The sequence below is a fragment of the Manis javanica genome, chromosome 8 (assembly GCF_040802235.1).
Source record: "Manis javanica isolate MJ-LG chromosome 8, MJ_LKY, whole genome shotgun sequence".
NCBI lineage: Eukaryota > Metazoa > Chordata > Mammalia > Pholidota > Manidae > Manis > Manis javanica.
Genome location: NC_133163.1, coordinates 117,646,470 through 117,660,970, shown reverse-complemented (window position 1 = coordinate 117,660,970; position 14,501 = coordinate 117,646,470). Strand labels below are relative to the sequence as shown.

The 14,501-nt window shown below is 34.8% G+C and overlaps 1 protein-coding gene and 1 long non-coding RNA gene across 5 annotated transcripts in view; one reads left to right on the top strand and one right to left on the bottom strand.

Annotated features, from left to right (window-relative positions):
- Nucleotides 1-12,079, top strand: part of LOC140843198 (uncharacterized) — a 71,249-nt gene extending 59,170 nt beyond the window's left edge. The window contains exon 3 of the long non-coding RNA XR_012120768.1: nt 5,439-12,079. This is a non-coding gene — a long non-coding RNA (uncharacterized lncRNA). The remainder of the gene's footprint in view (nt 1-5,438) is intronic.
- GLCE (glucuronic acid epimerase) overlaps nt 1-14,501 on the bottom strand; it is a 116,763-nt gene that overhangs the window by 87,797 nt on the left and 14,465 nt on the right. The window lies entirely within an intron of this gene.

Sequence of the window (14,501 nt, the reverse complement as noted above, 5' to 3'; positions counted from 1 at the left end):
TTTTCTTTCTTCTGTTTTTCAGCTAATACCAAGGGACTGATATGTTACAACAGACTTTATTACAGTTCCTTCAAGACATAAGTTGTTGGAGAAAAGTTAAAATAATTTAACTTTGGAGTTAGAAAAAGACTTAAACCTACTCTAAAGGAACATGTGATCTAGTTAACAGTGGTTTGGAACTAATGTCCTAGGTAGTAAAAATGGTATTGTCTGGAATATCCCCTACAAAGCCTGGGACAGTGAGGCAAGCAAGAGAGTGTACAAAATTTAAGGAGGTACTGATTCTATAGGTACTTCAAGTGGAGGACTGGCGACCTGAGAGTGCCTTCTTGGATTCTGTATTCTAGGTGTCCTATTTCCCCCATCCTGTTCAGAGCCCTGATCCATTATGATATATACATGTATGTGTATATATATATATACATATATATATATTATTAGATATAAACCCCAAGAGGCTGAGCAAAATCAAATTACACACACTAATACACACACACACTCATATATATTCATAAAAAGCATAGTAGAAGCTTTTGTGGCTACATCAAGTCCTGAGCAGAATTTGAAGTTTGAGATCCTGATCATATTCTTCTTCTGAAGATGAGTGACTATCTTCTGAATATAGTGAGAAACGAATAGGAAAGGCTTGACATTTTTGCACATATTCTGAGATGAAACTACCTTAGAAGGAAAAGTGTATAGTGTAAATGGATAACTTTAGTGTTTATAGAAAGATTTACACTTTGAACATGAGGAACAAAAAAGGGTCTGGAATTACACTTCTGCCTAAACCACTAGAAAGTAGACAAAATACAGGAAACAACTATTTTCTAACAATGAACAAAGGCAGCACAATATTGTGATCCCAGTCTATTGCCCTAAAAGGCAGTAAGTGAGAAAGTGCTCTAGCTTGCTGCCTAGAGGTAATCACTAGGCAATGGCACAGAGAAGGGTAATCCCGAAAGAACCCAGTAATATTGCAAAGTCGAAAGACACAAATCAGTGTGGGGAGGCCAAAGCAGCTAGGAGTGGGGCAGTGCGTGCGCGTGCGCGTGCGCAAGTCCTGATAGTCGAGGAGAGATCTACAAAGGAGGAGTTTCTAAAAAACGGCACGGGGGTCTTACTGGGTCTTTGGCTGACTATACTTTATACAGTTTGCACGCAAGGAGGTTAAAACTCCAAGTGGCTGAGCAAAACCAAAATCCAACTCTAGAGACACAAAATTACCAGCAAACTGTAAGACAAACTATTGTCAGAGCTCACAAGGGTCCAGCGATTGTTAAAGTTCCCAGTATCCTAAGTAGAAATCTTGCTGGATACAGAAGCCAACAGTGACCCAGGAAGACCATGCCTTACAGTGAGTGAGGTTAAATTAGTCCTAAAGACTACTGTAGGGTCATTATGAAACTACTTAAAAATAAGCCATGAAAGGATCACACTTAGCTGCAAGTAACGTAGCAGCTTACCAGAAAAATTCCAACATTCTTTAAAGTAATACAACAAAATCCAGCAAACAACATAAAATTCACAATGATGAGTATACAATTAAAAAATTTTAGACCTATAAACAATAAAATGTAACTCATGAACTAGAAAAACACAGTTAATATTAACAGAACCAGAAATGAAAGAGATGGTCGAATTAGAAGATGATGTTAAAACTTATAACGTTTGCTCAATGACACAACAGAAAATCTGAACATAAAGAGGAGAGTAAGGAAACACATAAGAAATAATCAAAAAGAACTTCTAAAGATGAGAAATACAATACCTGAAATAAAAATATAATTGGATGGGATTTACAGTAGATCAGCTACTGCAAATGAAAAGATTAGTAAGCCTGAAGACACAGGAATCAAACTATTAGAAATGGAGATAGAGGGAAAAGAAAGCCACCATCCTCCCTCAAATGAAGAGTCTCAGGGACCTGTGGGACAATAGCAGCGATCTAACATGTTTAACTGAAGCACAGAAACAAGAGATGGGGCAATACCAGAAAAAACAACGGCTGAGAAAATTTCAATTTGTTGAAAACTACAAACTCACAGTTCTAAGTAGTTCAAGAAATGCCAAGCAGGATAAACACAAACACACATTCACACATACATATAAGGCACATCGTAAACAAATTTACTGACAACAGTGACAAAGAAAAACCTTAAATGCAGCATGAAGAAAAAAGGTACATTACACATAATGGAACAAAGATTAGAATTATCAGATTCCTTCTCAGAAGGTATGAAAGCCAGAAGACAACAAATAAAATATTTAAAGAACAAAAAGTGAAAAACAAAAAAGTTATTACAGCAAATTCAAGACAGCTATCCTTAGAAAAGCCTACTTACAAAGTTAGCCCTTGGCTAGTGTCTGCGAATTTGGATTTCAGGAAGGTCCCTAACATTCCCTAACTAATACCAGTGGTTTACTGTGCCTAAGTGTTTGTGCAAACAATATAATTTATGCTAAACACTTGCTTTCCTTCTGAGAACTTGGAATTTTGGTACATGCTAGGCAGAGGATGCCTATATGATGAGCTCTCAATAAAAAACCCTGGGGACTGAGTCTTTAATGAGTTTCCCCTGTTAGAAAGCATTTCACAAATGCTGTCACAATACGTTGTTGGAAGAATTAAACATGTCCTGTGTGATTCACTCGGAGAAAACTCTTGGAAGTCTGTGCTTTGTTTCCCCTAGACTTTACGCATGTACCTTTTCCCTTTGCTAATTTGACTTCGTATCCTTTTGCCATGAAGTAATAAATCATGACTAAATGCCCAGTTCTGAGAGCCCTTCTAGTGTATCACCAACCCTGAACACATCCTGGAAACTCTCAACACGCTAAAATTCAGTACCCAGCAAATACATCTCTCTGAAATGTTGATGAAATACTTTTTAAGACAAATAAAAGCTGAGAGAATTTGTCACCAGAAAACTTGCACAATAATGATGAGAAAGAATTTTTGCACAAGAAAAATACTACACAAAAATATGAATCTATACAAAGGAATGAAGAACACTAAAATGAACAAAATGGGACAAACAGAAAATGAATAGCAAGATGGAAGACATAAGCCCAGTCACATCAGTAATCACATTAAATGTAAATGGTTTTAACTCCTGATTGAAAGGGTGAGAGACTGTCAGACTGCATAAAAGGCTGTCTGCAAAAACCCCACTTTAAATATAAAAACAAAAAAGGTTAAAATTAAATAATTGTAGAGATACACTAGGCTAACACTATGAAAAGAGAACTGGAGTAACTATATTAATAACAGATAAAATACATTTCACAACAAAGACTAGTATAAATAAGTCATTTCATAATGATAAAAGAATCAATGTATCAAGAGGACATAAGAATCCTACACTAATAACATTGCTTCAACATACATTAAGCAAAAACTGATAGAATGCAAAGAAGAATAGATAAATTCCACAATTATCAGATTTCAACACTCCTCTCTGAATAATTGATAGAACAAGTAGATAGAAAATTAGTAAGGATATAGCAGACTTGAACAATTACTATCTTGACCTAATATTTACAGAACATTCCATACAACAACAGAATACAGTCTTTTCAAGTACACACAGAACCATTTACCAAGATAGACTACATTCTGAACCATGAAACCATTCTCAATAAATTTAAAGATATCAAATCATATTAAGTATATTCTCCAAGCATTAGACATTAAAATCAGAACACCTAAAACATCCCCATAGTTGACATATTAGTTTCAGGTGTACAACAGAGAGTCAACATTTATATACATTATAAAATGCTCACCACAGTAAGTATAGTTACCAATTGCCATCTGTCACCATACAAACTTATTATATTATTGACTGTATTCCCTAAACTGTACTTTTTAATCCCTATGACTTAATTTATTTTATAATTGGAAATTTGTACCTCTTGATCCCCTTTATTAATATATTCTGATTCAATGTGTACATTAACCTAAGACATGATGAATATATTAAATACTTTAAAAGGCAAATTCCTTAGCATCATCTTAATTTCATTCAACTCCAAATACAAAATTTTGTTCTTCAGAGTTCTCGGTAATGAAATATAACTATCTCCTTTGGTAATAATGACCAAACTCCACCCACATTTCTGTGTGAAACCTCAGAGTTCTTCAGAAGAATAATGTTCCAAGAAAGGAAAGACAGTGCATATGAGAAAACAGTCAATAACTGGAATAAATAAATGCATCCGTCATACACTGCAAGCCACATAAAGCACTAAGGTTTACAATTTACTCTATAGTAAATTGATGTCTTCAAAAACAGCTTTAATAAAAAAAAAAAAAAAGGACAAAAGTTGAAAGTAAAAAATTTCTGGGGAATACCTGAAAAGTAGCTACTAGGATACACTAACTAGAATCAAGCAATCAAGTAGCTATTCTGTAAAAAAAAAAATCTTTCTTTTCTTCATTAAGCATCCAATTTCATAAAAGCTGCACACATCCTTACCTTCTAGTCTTGTATCTTGAATACTCAGAATGTAAGAACAAGTGTTTATTTTTTAGGACCAGAATCTCCTGTTCCATTTAGGTTTCCTTCTTTTAACTGCCTACTCTTTCATTAGCATAATAATTAAGACAACATAAAACTGTGTGCTACTCTACACTTTTCAAGTTTCTTTCACATCATTTTATTTAACTTACATAAGAACAACTTGGGGAGAAGATAGGTACTATTATCTCAGCCTATAGAGAGGACAGTTGAAGACTGAAAGAAAAAGTGATATGCCCAGGATCACACGTAACTGGAAAGCAATGAAGACAGAATCAATTAGAACCTTAATCATAAACTAGCTCACTTTCTACTTTATCGCAATGCTCCAGGCAACTTTTGAAGGGAGACAGGAGATACAAATCAAATCACTAAAGTCTCTACATAAATGATAGCTAATTCAATTACCTAGAGGTGAAAGAGGTTAAAAATTATTGGTTACAAGGAAACACAGATTCAAATTTGCTAAGGAGTATCTCCACTGGGTTCACTATTCCAACATCCTTTCTCTTCTTTAATAAAGGAATGCTTAATAACTGCTGTATTGCTGTTGCTTTACGTAATAAAAAGCTCTGAGCATGGGCAATTAAACCAATAAAACATCACTAAGCACATTTTGACTCATTACAAAAGTTAACAGAAGAAGAATGGATTAAAAAAAACTCAGAGCACTAAGACACACCAAAGCAGACATTGTGCCAGATTGCTCCAATATCCATTCCACAGCTCTAAGCGGCAGCAACTTGGAGAACTCACTTCAGCTCAAGGATAGACCTCTCCCTATCATCACTGCCAGAAACTGATATAGAAATGAAGGCAGATTGTCCAATGGGATATGAAAAGGGGTTTTCTGGTAGCTTCTGGTTAAGTTTGTCCTTTCTGTTGAGAGGAAGTCATACTTGTTCTTCCTTGTAGAACATAAGGTTTATGCCTGGAAACCATCATACAACTACAAAGAGCCTTGGTAAGAAGCCAGCATTACGAAGAGTGGTGTGGAGCAACGGAGAGAAGAATCTGAAACCTTGATGTCTTCATTCAAGTACTGACCAACGAATCCTGAAGCCCACAGTGTATCTCTGGACTTACAGCTATGTTAAATTGGTAAAATTTCTTTATAGTGTAAGGCTGTTTGAATTGGGCTTTCTAATACTTAAATCTCAAAGAGGCCTAACTGAAACAGACATGAAGATAATACACGTACCTGATGGACTACAAAAGATGCCTACGAACCAAAATGACTTGTTGGATTTTTAAAAACGATTTTAAGAAAACTGTTATTCTATTCGTAGATAATTCAGATGTAATAATATAAAATAGATTAAACAAATTATAGAAAAAACTTCAGGGAAAAAAGGCAATAACTCTGTGTTTATTTTTTATAATTTGTGCTTTTCTCTGATTTGGATATTCCCAAAAGACTTGGAGAAAGGCAGAGATCATGATGGAAAAGAGGTATCATTATTATGACCTGCATGCCCAGAACTACAACTAAATTGAGGAGATGGTTGGGAAGCTGCCACAAAAAATCATTATTAATGGTTTAGGATCAGTCCTGGGAAACATTGAACCAATGTCCCACTGATTTCAGTCTCAGGGCTGACATTCATATTTACAAAAAATTTCCAGATGCAGGGAATGCTTACAAATGCTATGTGCTACTAACAGAGATAAGGCTATGAAGATATCAAACAGGGATAAAGCTTAAATTCCAAAATGGTACTACAGTTTTTGCTGTTCTCCAACACTAGTACCTTCTAAGCATCTCTTTATGGTACTCCCTCTATTTGGGATTCTCCTCACCAGCTCAACTGGTTAAAGTCATTCTTTTATAACTATACCACTGGCTCTCCCTTACCACTGCTTCCTCAGAAGCTTTTTCAAATGCTCTGTTTTCTCTCCCAATACCTCATGCCACTGGGCTAAGGTAGAGCAGATGTTCTCCTCACTCCTCACAGCCCCTACCAGACCATTTCTTCCTCTCTCTTCCCTAAAAACACCCAACTGGGGATCTCTTGCCATCACACTGTAACTACTCACTTCCTTTCCTTAATGCAGTTACAAAGCCCTCCGCTTTACTTCTTGAAGATTTTAGCTGCTTGCTCATTATATCCTCTCCAATGGTGCTACTGCTATGCTTGGGAATCTCAACATCCACACACAGAAACCTTCCCAAACCCTTACTTATCAGTTCCTGGACATCCTCTCCTCAGTGATCACACTCCTAACCCTTTCTTATTAGTAGTAAGTAAAACTTTTCCAAAATACGACTGTCAAGCATCACAGTTTGACTACCAGCTCACTCCAACATTCTATCTCCAACAATCCCAACAGATACACAGCCCATTAATCTGACATCTCTACATTTCCCCATACTTCTCCATGTTCTCAATGCCCTTCTTACTGAAGTTAAATCCATACTCAATCACTTAATCATTCCAAACAAAACAAATGAACAAAGTAGAAACAGACTCATAAATACAGAGAACTGGTGGTTGCCATAGGGGGAGTACAGAATGGGCAAAATAGGCAATGGGATAAAGAGGTCCAAACTTCTAATTGTACATTAAATAAGTCATGGGGATTAAAAGTATAGCATAGAGAATATAATCAATAATATTGCATTAACTTTTTATGGTGACAGATGGTAACTATGGTGGTGAGCATTTCAAAATGTATATAATAGTTGAATCACTATGTTGTATACCTGAAACTGATGTCAGCTATACTTTACTTAAAAATTTATTAAATGTTTTATTACATGGCAAAATGTTCAAGAGTTGGTAAAAAAGAAGGATAAAAACCTATACAGGCATATTGATACCTTTTGGGGGTTTTTTTTGTTTGTTTAAATGTACAGATAAAAATAATGCAAAGGAAAAATAACAGAGAAAACAAACCCAGGAGTAAATAATGGATGGTTTTGGAGGTAGGATACATGGGTGATTTTTATCTTCTACAAACATGTACAAGTGAAATGGTAATAAAATTAAACACTGCAAAAACCAAGTGCGGTTATAGTAGGCAAAATGTAAACACTTGAATTCAATTACACACAGATGTGTGGTTTTTTAAATGCTATAAAGTAACTCACATAAGTGCTAATACATTCTAAAACCTAATTTGGACAAAAAAAGATACCTTCCTTTCCATTAAATAATTAAATTCTTTTGTTTCATCTTTGTTCTCAGAGTTCTTTTTTTTTTTTTTTGGTATGTTTTGGCTATTGTCACTAATAAACTACTACATTCCCATTCACGAGAAGCATAAACTCTGTTCCAATATTCTAAAGAGAATTTAATCCTTAATACACCTCAAAAAACTTCTTGGCATGAATATATCTATGCATCTAATGACCATTCAACTTAACAGACTTATTAATCAGTATTAAAAAGTAAGAATACAGGTATAAAATATTTTGAAGTTGTCCTTTTCTTACAGAGATAAGAGATAATTTCTCTCAAGTATTTATTAAAGGTATGAGCAGAAGAACCAATACCAGGAAAAAAATTCAAAGCTTCTGCAAGACCAATGTTTTTCAAATACCTAAAGACAGACTTAAAAAATAGAGCAGAGTTATAGTAACATTCCCTCATGAATCAAGCCAATTTACTTTGGCTGCATAGATTTATTCTAACTTAGGGTCTCAATAAAATAAAACAAAGCACACTGGTCTCAAAAGCAGTCCTTTAACAAGTTCTTCAGAGGGAACACTTACTTCATTCACATTTTTTTATAGATACATTATCACATACATTGTAAAATTCAGTTTTATTGATCTAGGCAAAAGTAATCTTGTATCTTTTTATAAATGGAGTTTCCACTGAGATTTTTTTTTAAATAGAAGATAAAACTGTTAGAGTTTAAACACTGTTGAAACACACTGGATTTAAAAAAATATAATAATCTATTACATACTCATCCTTTGACATTAATTACAAAACCTGTTATTGAACTTTCTTACTCGTTATCAGAAAAACAGTGGGAATTTGGGAAAAGTGGGTTCTAGTTATAGTTATGAGATCTTATATACTCACAGTCTCCGTAAGTTGTGCTTTCTCCACATGCAAAATGAAAAGTTCAGTCTAGATCACTGGTAGTTTTTAAACTATCCTGTGGAAGTGCTTGAGGTATTTTGCAAATATTTATTTTGAGTTCCACTTTTGATATATTTATTTTATCTATTCAGATCTTCCTTGACTTACAATGGGGTTACACCCTGATAATCCCATCACAAGTTGAAAATATCATAAGTCAAAAATGCACTTACTACACCTAACCTACCAAACATCAGAGCTTCACCTAGACTACCTGAAATATGCTCAGAACTCTTACATTAGTCAACAGCTGGACAAAATCATCTAACACAAAGCCTATTTTGTAATAAAGTTTTGAATATCTCACCTAATGTATTGAATACTATACTGAAAGTGAAAAACAGAATGGCTGTATGAGTACAGAATGCTTGTGAGCACATTAGTTGTTTACCTTTGTGATCATGTAGCTGGCTGGGAGCTGCGGCTCACTGCCGCTCCCCTGCATCATAGAATTTTGTACTGCATATCACTAGCCTGGGAAAAGATCACAATTCAAAACTTGAAGTATAGTTTCTATTGAATATATATTGCTTTTGCAACACTGTAAAGTTGAAAAATCTTAAGACGAACCATAAGTTGAGACTGTCTGTAATTTAAAAAACATCCTCAAATGTAATACACACAATGAATAAAGTTAATATATATTAATGTGTGTTAGCAGATAACTCATTTTGTGCAGATTTCAGAACAAATATTTTCTTTTTATATATATCAGATCTTTATTTGTAAATGTGTCATTACTTAGGAAGACCAGCTCTGTACTAACTACGTTTTCATTTAACCCAGGTCAACGGATAGCCTCTTAAGTAGAACTCATTACCTGAATAAACGTATAAATAACACATATGTGCCACACACATTTTAAACTCAAATGGGCTCAAGCTCATTGGCATGTCAAGCTATACTGAAACAGTTAAAAAATAACTGAAGTCTTTCATTTGTGACCAAGATGGAGTAACAGGGGTCATATTTACCCTTTTGCTTGAAAACAGGAAAAAATACATGAAATAGTTTCAAGACATTAGCTAGCAGGCAATATAGGGCACTGATCCCTAAAGAGAAATGAGGCCTATTTCTCAAATGAGGGTGAGCCCTATTAGTAGCATCTTAGCTCCATCTTCCGCTTCCTTGAGAGTTTCTAACTCACGGTGCAGGGAGGGAAAGCTGAGCACAGCACACTCTGAGTTAAGAAGGAGCTGAAAGTCTAAAAGACTGAGGCAACTAGAGTTAAGTATCAGATAAATGTACAGAGTAGAGATGAAGTAAAGAAAGAACACCAGATATCTGCAGGGGATCCTCCTCAAGTATTCAGCAGAGTACTACTCAGTACATGCATGGAAGGAAACTACCAGAAGATCAGGAAAGAACCACCTAAAAGGACTGGACGGAACAGCTGCAGCACACACACAGGGCCAGGAACAGTGTCTGTTCCCCCCAGCCAAACTGGAAAAACTTGTCATGAAGGTCTTGGCTCAGTAGTGAGAGAATATTGCTTTAGTATGAGCACTGCTCCAGGCCAATCAAACACAAAAGCAAGACCTGAAAGGCTCAAACTGTTTCCAACAAACCTGACTACAAGTAACTTAACAAAAATGTTAACATGAAAATATCCAGCACCAAAAAAAGAAAAAGTCACACTTTCCAGTGTCAAAAGGCATAAAATAAGATAGAAAAAAACCATGACCCATCCCATCATTAGAAAAATAATCAACTAAACAAAACTGGCCCAAAGGAGTGATGTCACTGAGAATGGTAGAGTAGACAACTTCAAGGTGATGTCCTTCCACTAAGGCAACAAATAAACTGACAAAAACTGTTAGAATCAACTCTTCTGAACTCTAGAAATTAATCAAAACTTACAACCACAGAAGTCCTTAATGAATAAAAAAGTTGATAAAATTCAGTATGACAGCATAGTAACACTTCTGCTTGGCTGCCTTCCCCCCACATCCCCTCCATTCTCCAGCTCAGAGGTAGCTTTACGGATGGCAGCCCACATTACTGGTATGGCTTGCTGGTACCAGCCAAGGCAATACAACCCTTGTTCTAAAAGAACTATAGTTGTGGGTCTTGACCCTGTCTTGTGGCTATCTCAGGAGCTTGCCTGTGTTTTGAACCCCACTACAAGGGGAACAGGGGTGCTCTCCTAGGCAGCATTTATTGAAAACATTTAAAGACATACACATCTGCAGTCATCTGGGGGTAGGAGTGATAGAGGAGTTGAGTGACAGGCAGATCAAAAAGCCTAGGATGGAAGAGGGTTGGAGAAGGAGATAAGGGCTTTGAAAAGCTCCTGTGTGACCTGGAGAATGTAGATGGACACACATATGTCCAGTGCTAGATGCATGTCAGAAAACAGCTAAGAAGATCCTAAGCTTTCACCTCTTGCTGACTGTTCGGCTCCACATAAGCAAGAAGTGTAGACTAAGGCAAGACTGTAAATAGCCTCGCTAAGCACTGGAGGAGCACCCAGCTAAGAATCAATCTGAAAACCAGACAACTACTTTTCTGTTTGGTTGGAAGGTGTTTTTGTTTTATTTTTGGCTCCAGATGTTTGGAGAAATCTGTCCTATACTAGGTGACCACTAACCTAATGAAACAGGTATGTCGATGACTAAAAATAACTAAGAATACAGTCTTCACAAAAAACTGTTCAGAGATATAACTAAAAAAAGCAAAAGAAAAAACAAAAAAACCCCACAAAATGACAAGTAGCAACAATAAATCCTGGGATGGTGGGAGAATTTATATTATAATTATCATATTATATAATATTAAAAATGTCCAGCTTTTAACAAAAAATTCTGAGGCAGTCAAAATAACAAGGCAGTATGGTTAACTCACAGGAGAAAAAGAAATAAATATAAGTTGTCCTTAATGAAGGCCAACTAGACATATTAGACTAATTGACTTTACATCAACTGTCTTAAATATGCCCAAAAAGCTAAAGGTAATCACAGGTAAGGGCCTAAAGAAAACTATGAGAGTGACGCTTCACCAAATAGAGAATAACAAAAAAGAGGTATAATTATACAAACAAACCAAATAGAAATTCTGGAGCTGAAAACAAAGTAGATTCTTCGAACAAAGACTATAACCAGGAATAAAGACAGTAATTTCATAATGATAAGCAGGAAAACATACTAATCCTAACCAATGCCACTAATAACAGAGCTTCAAAATACAGGAAACAAAAAGTGATAGAACTGCATAGGGAAATAGACAATCCATGATTATTACAAGAATTTCCAATACTTCTTTCTCAAAAATTGATGTAACAAATAGCGAGAAAAAAAAAAAAGGTAAGGCTATAGATTTGGCAACACTATCAGTCAACTAGATCTGATTGATATTTCTAAAATACTCCATTCAATAGCATAATACACATACTTCTCAAAAGTACACAGAATACTTACAAGGCAAGAGCACATTTTGGACAACAAAACAAGGCTAAATTCAAAATGATTCAAGTTATACAGAGTATATTCTCTGAGCACAATGTAAATGAATTAGCAATCAAGGACCGAAAGATCCTAGGAAAATCCTCAAATATCTGGAAATTAAAGAACACACTTCTAAAAGGGTGTGGGAGAGCAAATTAGAAGTTATTATTAACTGAAGGAAAAGAAAAGCGCAACATATCAAGATCTGTAGGATTCTGCTAAAGCAGTACTTATTGAGGAATTTACAGCAGTAAATGCTTATATTTGGAAAAGAAGAAAAGTCTCAAACCAATGTCTAAGAAACTAGAGAAAGAAAAGCAAATTAAACCCAAGGAAAATAATAAAGACCATAGCTGAAATAAAAAAAAAACAGAAAGAAAGAATGGAGAAAATCAATACACCTAAAAAGCTGGTTCTTTGAGAAAAGCAATAAAATTGATGAATATCTAGCCAGACTAATCAATAATCAGGACAAAGAGAGAGGCAAAAATAACCAATATCAGGAATAAAAGAAATGACATAATTATAAATTCTGTAGATATTAAAAGGGTAAGAAAACATGATAAACAACTTTATTCCAATAAATTTGACAATTTAGATGAAATAGGCAAATATTTACAAACCATCTATATCACAAAGAACTCATATCTAGAATATATAAAGAACTCTTAAAATTCAACAGTAGGAAAACCAAAAAAATTTAATTAAAAAATGAGAAGACACGAAGAGACATTTCACCAAAAAGCTAATATAATAATATGTTCAACATCATTAATCATCAGGGAAATGCAACTAAAACCATAAGATACCAAATACACACCTATTGACCCCTAAAATAAAAAATTAGAACAATACCAAATGCTATGGAAGATAGAGAAATTAGACTCTCATACAGTGCTAATGGGAATATAAAATGGTATTCTACTCTGGATAATGGTTTGGCAGTTTCTTAAAATAAAGTTTATACTTTCTTAACTACATTCACATATTACCCAGCACTTCACACTCCTAGGCATTTATCCCAGAAAAATGGAAATGCATGTCCACACAAAAACTTGCACACAAATGCTGATAGCAGCTCTATTTCTAATAGTCAAAAACTGGAAACTGCCCAAATGTCCATCAATGGACGATTAAACAAACTCTGGTATATTCATAGCATAGGATGGATATTGTTCAGCAATAAAAAAGAACTAATGATACATGCAACGACTTGGATGGATTTCAAGGGAATTTACTGAGTAAAAAAAGCCAGTCTCAAAGGTTATGTACTGTATGATTCCATTTGTATAACGTCTGAAAAAAACAAAACAGAGATGGAGAACAGATTAGCGGTTGCCAGAGGTTAGGGGGATGGATGTGACTGTTGAGGGATAGCAAAGGGATCTTTTTGGTGGTGGAACACACCAAATCGGAATGACATCTCAATAGTGATGTGATTACACAAATCTACATATGTGATAAAACAGCAAATTACATACACACATACAAGTATGTGAAAACTGATGAAATCTGAGTAAGATCTGTGGACTGTAGCAATGTCAATTTCCTGGTTTTACACCATAGTTATGTAAGACGTCACCAATGGGGAGAATTGAAGGGTACATTGGACATCTCTGCAGTAATTTTGGAACTTCCTGTGAATCTTTAATTACTTCAAAATTAAAAAATTTTTACAATATACTTTTGACCAAATTAATTCAACAGTTTAAAAGTGTGTGCAGCAAACCAAACCAGTCTTACTGAAATCTCAGTAAGACTTCCAGTCTCCTAGCCCCTCTCCAGAAGCAACTACTTCTTTTCCTGTGTATCCTTCCAGAAAAGTCTATGCACATAGAAGCAGAAATGTGTTTATTAATGTGTGCATATGTGTATTTATGCTCAGAGATATAAACATTTTTACAATAATGTCAGCATACCATAAATCTTGTCCTGTTTATTTTTTTCACCTAGTAATATGTCTGAGAGATAAGCTTATGCAGAAGTGCTTCTTTTTTCTTTCTTTTTATGGCTGTGTGACATCTCATTGTGTGGCTGTACCGTCATTTATTTAACCAACCCATATTAAGAGTCATTTAAGGGCTTTTGGCAGTATAATTAATATTATAATGAACAAAGAAAAATTCTTTAAAATTATTGAGTCAGAAGTATGAACATTTATCATTTTAATAAGTGAAGCCAACTTGTCCTTCAAAGAAATTGCACAAATTTACATCCCTGCCTATAATGTATGAGAACGATTTTACACATCGTTGACATTATTGTATATTATTGAACTTTTTAATCTTTGTCAATCTGGCAAGTGAAAAAGCTCTGCTGTTGTTTAAATTTATATTATAATAGCAATAATATTATGTTATTACTAACATTTGATACTACATGAAACCATAAGGTGCTGAGAATAAACGATGTACCCAAAAGCAAGTTTTGCTATGGAGAAT